The 8,470-nt window shown below is 44.4% G+C and overlaps 1 protein-coding gene across 2 annotated transcripts in view; it reads left to right on the top strand.

Moving 5' to 3' along the window:
• The window catches only part of LOC137654499 (uncharacterized), a 125,518-nt gene that overhangs the window by 52,159 nt on the left and 64,889 nt on the right, over nucleotides 1-8,470 (top strand). The window lies entirely within an intron of this gene.

Raw genomic sequence — 8,470 nt, 5'->3', positions numbered from 1 at the left:
ATTAATTTTAGTCGTTGGAAATCTAGGAATGTTTCATTGACGAGAACTTGTCGGGGAAAGAAACTTTCAGTTTCATCTGTAAAGGGATATACATTGATTCTTATTTCTGGAATTACATCTACTCGTTTCAGGTATTAATAGCCGGTGTGTTTAGGGCTTTGAATGTTGAAAGACCTAGTAATCAGGCCTATTTGTGTCATGGAGTTTGGATGTAGTTTTACAATCTTTAAATGGCTTGTTTTGAACATTTGGGAAATCTTTTGAATATAGATCTCTGCTAATAACCTCCATTTATTCTGGTAACAAATGCAAATTTTTCATCGCTTTACTATGGAAATATATTTTGGAAACGGCTGAAACTAGCTATAAAACTTTTAGTGAGGCGTAACCACCTACCACTAGTTATCGCTGGGTAGGGCCAACCACCCACTCTTACATGCAGTAGCCAAAACATGCTGCTTTTTATTTTGGCTTGGAAGAGAGTAGATGTCTTTGTTCTTTGTTTTACTTGGTTTTAAACCTGTAAAAAAAACTGGCCTTGAGTTAAAATCCCTAACTCTTGTATATAAGAGTGATTGCATTCCTATTTAAGAATGCGGGTTTGTCCAGGCAGGGAAAGGCGCCATTGTGACACCTTAATGTCTGCGTTAGAGACGGCTCCTCATGCCCTTCGTCCTGCGTGCAGGGGTCCCACTTGTACGCAGGAGTCTCCCGAGTCTCCCTGTAATGTGTGTAGCAAGTGGCCTCCCCCAGTGGCAGTGATTTAGCAGGCAGTTGAAGAAGGCATAGAAGGATTCTTCACCTTAGGGGTCATCCTCGAAGTGAAAGAAACCCCACCTACTTTCTCCAACGTCAAAGTCATGTCACTCCGACTGGTCTCTTCTGGGAGCCTCTCGGGTACGAGTGACGCGCCTTTACCTTCTGACAACCATGCAGGTCTGAAGTCTCTTGCTTCCCCTAGAGAAGCAGTTCAGACTTCGTTCGTAGGGGAGTCAGCAGTGGCCGTCCTTTGGGCCCCTGGGTTTCCCTGGTAAGGAACAACTTTTTGAGGTCCTTTGGCGAGGGACACGGGATGACGACATAGCTGCCTCTCATAAGTGTGTTTACCATTCTTCTCCCTGACACTGGCAGTCTGGTACCAAAGGAGTGTCTTGTGTGTCTTGTTGGAGTACCTTCAGCGCCTGCTCTCGTTCCTTCTACTTTCGCAGATGGATGCCGGCGGTTGATGGATACCCTTCGGATTCTCCCGTCGGAGGGAGGATCCCATCGGAGGGATATGTCCAGGTGTCAGACAACCTTCCTGTTCACAGGCTGGCCGTCCTTCACCAGCTGTTGTGGGACTGTCTTCCCGTTTGTGGAATGGCCCTCCTACTTCAGCCACAGGTGTTGTTTGTCTTTTCCGCCTGTGGGAGAGACATCGTTCACCTGAGTGGTTGCCTCCTAGAGTCTCCGGAAACGAGTATTTGATTCATCAGTACCTCGATCCAGCTCTTTGGAGCGTGGCTCTTTTCAGGTAGACGACGGGATCAGGCAGCTGTTTACAGCTGCGGTCCCCGGCCGTCGTGTCCTTAGGACTCATCAAAGCGCTCGTCGCTTTGAAAGGCCAAGTTTCACCCTTAAGCCTAGGCGATTCTACCTCTTACGAAGTAGAACCTGTTTTCTTGCCTGTCCGTCAACCTACATCGCAACCTTCTCTTTCTCAATGTGCTCTTTCAACCTTACACGCAAGAGAGAAAGAAGTTAGACAATATTCTCCCAAAGGGGAAAGGAGGAGTATAGTATGTCTGATTTTCTGCAGAGTGCGCTATCTGAGGAACTCCCTGGTCCTGTGGTTGAGTCTTGTGCTTTTCAAGCACCTTCCCACCTATTGTTGTGAGAGGGTGAGCTCTTCTACATGATGTAGTTCAGCACACTCAACCAGCTACATGCCAAACACCTCACTTGCCAACTTTAGCCTGCTCCCTCAACACTCGTCAACCTTTTTATGGTGAGTCTCCTATCGTTGCCTCATCGGTTTACCTTGACGAGACTTCAGTCATAGATGCGCAATCTGTTGTCTTTCCAGCGCTCACGCTTCCCTTGTCAGCGCTCGCTTAACCTGCAGACGCCTGCACAGCGCTTGCCTAACCTGCACGCACCTGTAGAGTGCTTGCCATATGCACGGTTACTTCGTCATCAGAGCTCATCTGCTCAGCACTCACTATACGCGTACACGCCACGTTATGGCTCCCCATGTGAGCTATCACCTCAACCGAGGAATCAGATTGGTGCCCCTTCGAAGGCAGTCACTTTTTCAAAGGAGAATTCTTAGTTCGAAGACTTAGTGGAGGCAATTAAGCAAGCGGTCTCTGCACCTGCCCAAGCTCTTCCAGTGATTCCCTTGGAGTCTGGCGATGCAACGGCCTTCAACCCCCCCCCCCCCCCCCCCCCCCCCCCCCCCGCATAGGTTTTCTAGATACAACTAGTATCTGTGTATGAAGGCCTCTGACATCAGCCATGACCCTGCTTGGGAGAAACTAGGCATCATCCCCATTAAGCCTTGGAAAAAGACAGGGTCAGCGTATGGATATTCCTCCTCCGGGAGACTCGTTCCATACAAGAAAGAGTAGAGGCTCGAGATCTCCGAGGGAGGTCGCGTATATGGAAAACTTTCGACTCATACCGATAGATTTGGATCCAGCGGGCCCAAATTTTTTGGCTTGTAGGGTTCCTTCCCCTTCTCCCATTCCCATTGAGAAGGTTGCACCTATTGAATAGGTGAGGAAGGACACCACTTCACTTCTCGCAGACTCCACCATCCGCCCGTGAAAGTGAAAGGATATGAAGACGATTGCGATGAATTGGATCTCGACTGCAGGCTAACGGAGTTCCAGAAAATACTCTGAAGATTCTAGGTCCGCACAGTGGCCTCCCTTGGAGGTCTCATTCCTTTACTCGTAGATCGGTTGACAACTTTGACCCTCCCCAGCCTCCTATGGATGCAAGCTCTGAAGAGGAAGACCCTTTTGATGACAGATCTGATCACACTTAGGGCACACTGCCTCCATCTACCAGCCCTAAGATCACCCCCTTGGAGCAGAAAACTGCCGACCATTTCTTTTTGCAGGTCCTCTCTTGCTTTAGGAAGGTCAACTCCTTGAGGGAGCCAGACCCGATTCCAGCCAAGGTAAAAGACACCGTCCAGGATCTCTCTTATGACACTCCCAGGCCCACCAAGGCCAAGGTAGCTTTGCCTTGATCAGGGGGGGGTCAGGAGTGTCAAAAAGAGAGTGTATGCTTAAGTGGCAGGACACTCATGGCCCTTGAGGTCTGTGAACTTGTCTCGGTTACTTCCTCCGCTTAATGTCAGTCAAAGGAAGTACTACGAGGTGGTGGAAGACAACTCGTTCCCTCTCCCTCTAGATCTGGCAGTTATGGTGTTGACCCAGAATCTGCCCTTGGACAAGCTCTCTTCCTTGTTGTTCTCCCAACTGCTGGTTATGGTTGGTTTGGTACCTTTTTAGGACCGATGACTTTTTCACTTACCAGAACAGGGAGGCGATGTCTGCCTTCCTGCTTTCTGAAGCCAGGACTTGAGAGTTTTTAACTCACAATGTCCTTAATTAGTGGGTCAACTGGGTTTTGAAGCGGTGAGATGCTGTTGTTTTAAGATTAAGGAAGCAGGTGCCGAGGAGAGAAGCGATGAGACTGCGCTACGCCTGTATGGATAGCCCCTCCCTCTTTAACATGGAGGATATCGAGGCAGTTGTGGAGAGCTAGAGGAAGGAGTCATGATTTCCTCCTACAACGTGCTATGACATCTTGTCCTTACTCTGTGGCGCCTCTGCTGTAGCGTTCCCCTCCGACAAAGCGCCAAAGGCAGAAGGGTTTTCAACATCCACGACAGATAGCCCTTTTGACCCAGAGGCGTTCCCTCTTGGTGGGGGGCGGGCATTCCTTTGACCAGTCCACTGGTGAGAGGATGCCTACAGAGCAGATGGCAGAGATGGATGCTCCATGGGGCCGAACCTTGGTTGGTCGCCGTCCTCAAGGCAGGATACCACCTACCATTCACTCAGTTTTTCCCTCTTCTAACCTTGCATCCAGGGAGCAGGGGTTCCTACGTGAAGGGATACTGGTCCTTCAGGCCCAAGTCCAGACTATGCTGGAGAAGGATGATCTCTAAGAAGTCCAGGACAATGTCTCCAGGCTTCTTCAGTTGCCTTTTTCTGGTAGAAAAGGCATCTGGAGGCTGGAGACCAGTAATAGACTTCTGAACGAGTTTGTTCAACAGACTCCGTTCAAGATCCAGACAGTCAGACAGGCTGTCAGACCAAACGATTTCATGATCACGCTGGATCTCAAAGATGCGTACTGGGACTTCCAGATCCCCATTCATTCATCCTCTAAAAAGTACCTAAGGTTTGCCCTCGACAATAGAATATACCAGTTTAAGGGGACTGTCCACCATAGTATTTTGACATAACAACTTTCAGAAATCGAAAATAGTTTTATTGCTTCTATGTATATATAGATATATTGTACAGGCTCTCAAGAAGTTTCAGCCAATTATTTTCACAAATAATGAAGATATAGCGGTCTTTAAATGACGACGTCATCCTTACTGCATCGTCTCCATGACTGAGTTTGACTGAATCGTCTTTGTGTGTTCATTTTTGCACATATATAGCGGTTTTTTCACTTGTTTCACAATCTTGTACGTCTGGCAGAAATGGAAGGCATTGGTAGAGGGTAGGTGAACGAAAACTATGAGTTATGAGAACAGCATCCAGAGTTTCCAAAGACGTATAGAAGTTATATTGCATGTGTTTGGTTACTTGCAGTTCGAATGTACATTGTGTTTTCACAATGTTGTCGGGAACTTTATAGCAAGTCTAATATTTTCTAAGGTCATAGAAAGAACAAAAAGTAAGCAGAGAACAAGAAAAAAGAACCAAGAAGAGAGGGAAACATGAATAAGAGTACAAAGCAGAAACGTGCTAACTAAAACACTGGAAACAATGAGGGATCGCTGGCAACTCATGACTTCCTTACGCCAAGTGTAATAGTAAAATTAGGGTGCGTTTATGTAGGAATAAACAATAAAAGTTATCATAATAATGTTATCTTGATTTCTTTAAGAAAAGAAGAAAAAATTTTTTGCAAATCTTTGAGAGCTCATAACTCAGAAACATACTTATTCGCAATTAGGTACATTTTTCTCACTTATTTATAGTTCTATTTTAGTGAGAAAGATATCATTGAAAAGAGGAATAAAAATTCCACAATTTTGTGCGACGCAATTTTGATTTTCTTTTTACTTTTTCACGATTATTTTGTGTCTAGACGAGGGAAAAAAAATCAATGAAAAAAAGGAAAATCTAAATTTTGTTTCACAGAATTGTTAGTTTTATAGAGTAGTTTTTATGGTATAAGTTTCAATACAATTGGTGTCATATTAGTGGAGAAAAATGTACCTAGATTTTTTTTTTAATCATGATTTTTGCTAATAAATCAGTTTTTTTTTTTTATCAAATAACTTGAAATTTTTATATGATAACTGTATTATATGTCTAAAACATATAGAAATAGTGTATTTTGGATCAATAGAAAAGAAAATGGCGGGGATGGCGTACGGTCCCCTTAAGGTAATGTGTTTTGTCCTGTCCACAGCACCTCAGATTTTCACTCGAGTGTTTTCTCTAGTGTCAGCATGTGCTCATATGAATGGAATCCATCTACTACATTACTTAGATGATTGGCTGATTCTAGCAGAGTCTATGAAAACTCTTCTCCATGGCAACAGGCTTCTCGAGTTTTGGCAAGATCTGGGGATTATGGGAAATATTGAAAGATCCTCCCTGCGCCCAACTCAAAAGCTGGTATGCTTTAAGCAAAGTCTTTCTGTCCTTAGTAAGATTCAAGAGAATGAAACGAGCAACAATTCCGTTTCTAACCTAAGATGAACTGCCAGTCCATCTATGGCAGATGAACTGCCAGCCCATCTATGGCAGAAGTTGTTAGTACACCTCGCCTCCTTGGAGACCCTGGTTCCCAACAGTCGTCTCCACTCTCAAGCTCTCCAGTGGTAGCTGAATATCTTTTGTCTGAGCACAAGGATCCTTTGGACCTTCTGGTCTCAATAGAGTCATAGCAGAAGTCTAGAGATCTGGGATGGTGGGTATCAGACACCAGTCTACTCAGGGGAATAGACATTCTATCTCCTCTCCTGAAATTGATGCTCTTTACAAATGCATCAAAAGAAGTGGGGGGGGGGTTCTCATGTGTTGCAACACACAACCTCTGGACTTTGGTCTGAGGCTGAGTAACTACCATATAAACCTCCTAGTGATGAGAACACCATGGTGGTAGCTTATATGAAAAAGGAAGGAGGTACTTTTTCACAGCCTATATGCCATCTGACTATGGAAATAATCAGATGGTCGAGTCACAATGCTTAGTTTTTACACATTTGTGAATTTGCTCAGGCCATTATCGCTCATTAAGAGATATTGTAGTGAGGTGATAGGGTACGCTTTTCCACAGCTTGTGCAAAGTACAAATCATGTCCCAGATCAGTGACCATCCAGTTGGTTTAGGGGTTCCATCCAGCGTAACCTGAGGAATCTCCATAGTAAAGAGCCGAAAGGTTCGTATTTGGTGCCAGAAAAAATAACATTTGGAAATAATTTAGGTATTTTTCGTACCCATACAACCTGAAGCTCTTTACACATACTGACTCACCATCACCTACCCCCAAAAGTCCTGCCTGCAGTTGCAAAGGGGTTTGTTTTGGCTACTGCGTGTGTGAGCAGGGTGGTTGGTCCTGCTACCCTCACCCCCAGCTTAACCCCCCCCCCCCCCTCTTCCGCTAACTAGCAACTAGCGGTGGGTAGTTACTCCTCGTTAAAAGTTTTACGGCTAGTTTCAGCTATTGCTTAAATATATCTCCTTAGTAAAGAGTTTCAGGGTTGCATAGTTAGGAAGAATACAAATTATTTCCAAATTTGTAATTTTTTTTTTTTTTGCTGTTGGCTAGAAATAAAAGCATAAGTGAACTACAAGATCTATTTTCTAAAATAGGCTCTACGGAATATAACATGATGATATCTCTTGCCTACTTTCAGAGCTATAGATAATTTTTGGACTAAGAGTTTGCCACAACTCTTTTAAGTATCTTTGGAAAAGGGTGAGATTATTTTTGGGCTCAAGCCATGTCGTCCTGATGGAAGTTCCTAAAGGGTAGCTTACTTGGGTATATATAACTACGGCAATATTCCCAGAGAATTTACCTTAAGGTACCCAGAATTCTAACTCCTGGAGCGAATATCCCTAATAAAAGAACCAGGGATATCGCGAAATATCAGAGGACGTATTCTTGACCACGCCACATAGCAATCTGCACCCCGAACAGAGTTAATACTTCGAAGGGGTCAATTGGCAAGAAAACGAAAACGAGAAAGAAAGGAGAGCCGCTCGCAAGGTATCTCTCCTCTCCCGTTTCGTAAGCGTGCATTGCGGCGCTCACGGCACCATCTGTATTCCTTTTTGCGTAGCTCAACAACTCGGTGTTTTTTCCCTGTGTTTCTCGCAATTCTTGGATTATTTCAACTTTATAATGCTTTCTCCAACTTCTTCTGCTTCTGATAAGTTGAGTATTATTTCTTTTATGTATAAATGTAAGCTCTTGGTAATTTTAAAAGTGATTTGATAGTGATATCGTTGTTACAAGAGCTGTTGCCTACCGGAGGCGTCCTGGACGCTGTCGCTCGCTAGGTATGAGTTATTTAGTTAGCCAGAGCGACGTTCCCGGCGGTTTCGCTTTTATAATTTTAGCTGTTCAGCGTTACATAGGATTTCTTTATATGATGCTTTTAGTATTTTTGTTTTGGCGAAGGATTTGCCGATTCTGGCCTACGCTAGACCTTGTAGCCTAGTCGTTTGGCCCTAGTACTTTCCGGCATGATATTCAGATTTCCGAGTGTTTTAAAATTTTATTGAAGCTTTAGGCAGTTTTATACATTTAAGATTATGTTGATTTTCTTCCAAGATAGTATACGAGTGAGTTTCGGTGATTTAGGTAATCGATTCTCTTTGCGCCTAGGCTAGTTGTTTATGGGGCCTTAGTATACTTTCTCACACTCCCCGGTTGCTCTCTTCTCTTCGGAGAAGGTGTGCAATCCCTTTCCCTCTGTTTAAGCCTTGGGCTTAACCCTAATGGTTTATCTGAATTGACTTTAGATACAACTATATTAGGGTGTTTCTGTTCTTTCCTGTTTCCAGTAAGTCTGGCTTCAGGAAGGGGGCAGAACATCAGAGTTCTTAGTCTGAGTCTGTTTCTGTCTAGCTTGTGGTTGAGATTCCCTTGCTAGACTGACAACAGACATAGGAGGCTTAGCCTCTTTAGTTCACTTTCGAAGGTTTCTGTACGAGATGATTCCTTCTTTTTGTGATCTAGCAGACTAGTCCAGTGTTGTTGTTCTCGGTGTGG

The sequence above is a fragment of the Palaemon carinicauda genome, chromosome 15 (genome assembly GCF_036898095.1).
Source record: "Palaemon carinicauda isolate YSFRI2023 chromosome 15, ASM3689809v2, whole genome shotgun sequence".
NCBI lineage: Eukaryota > Metazoa > Arthropoda > Malacostraca > Decapoda > Palaemonidae > Palaemon > Palaemon carinicauda.
The sequence above is the reverse complement of the archived record's forward strand: the minus strand, read 5'-3'. Positions and strand labels throughout refer to the sequence as shown.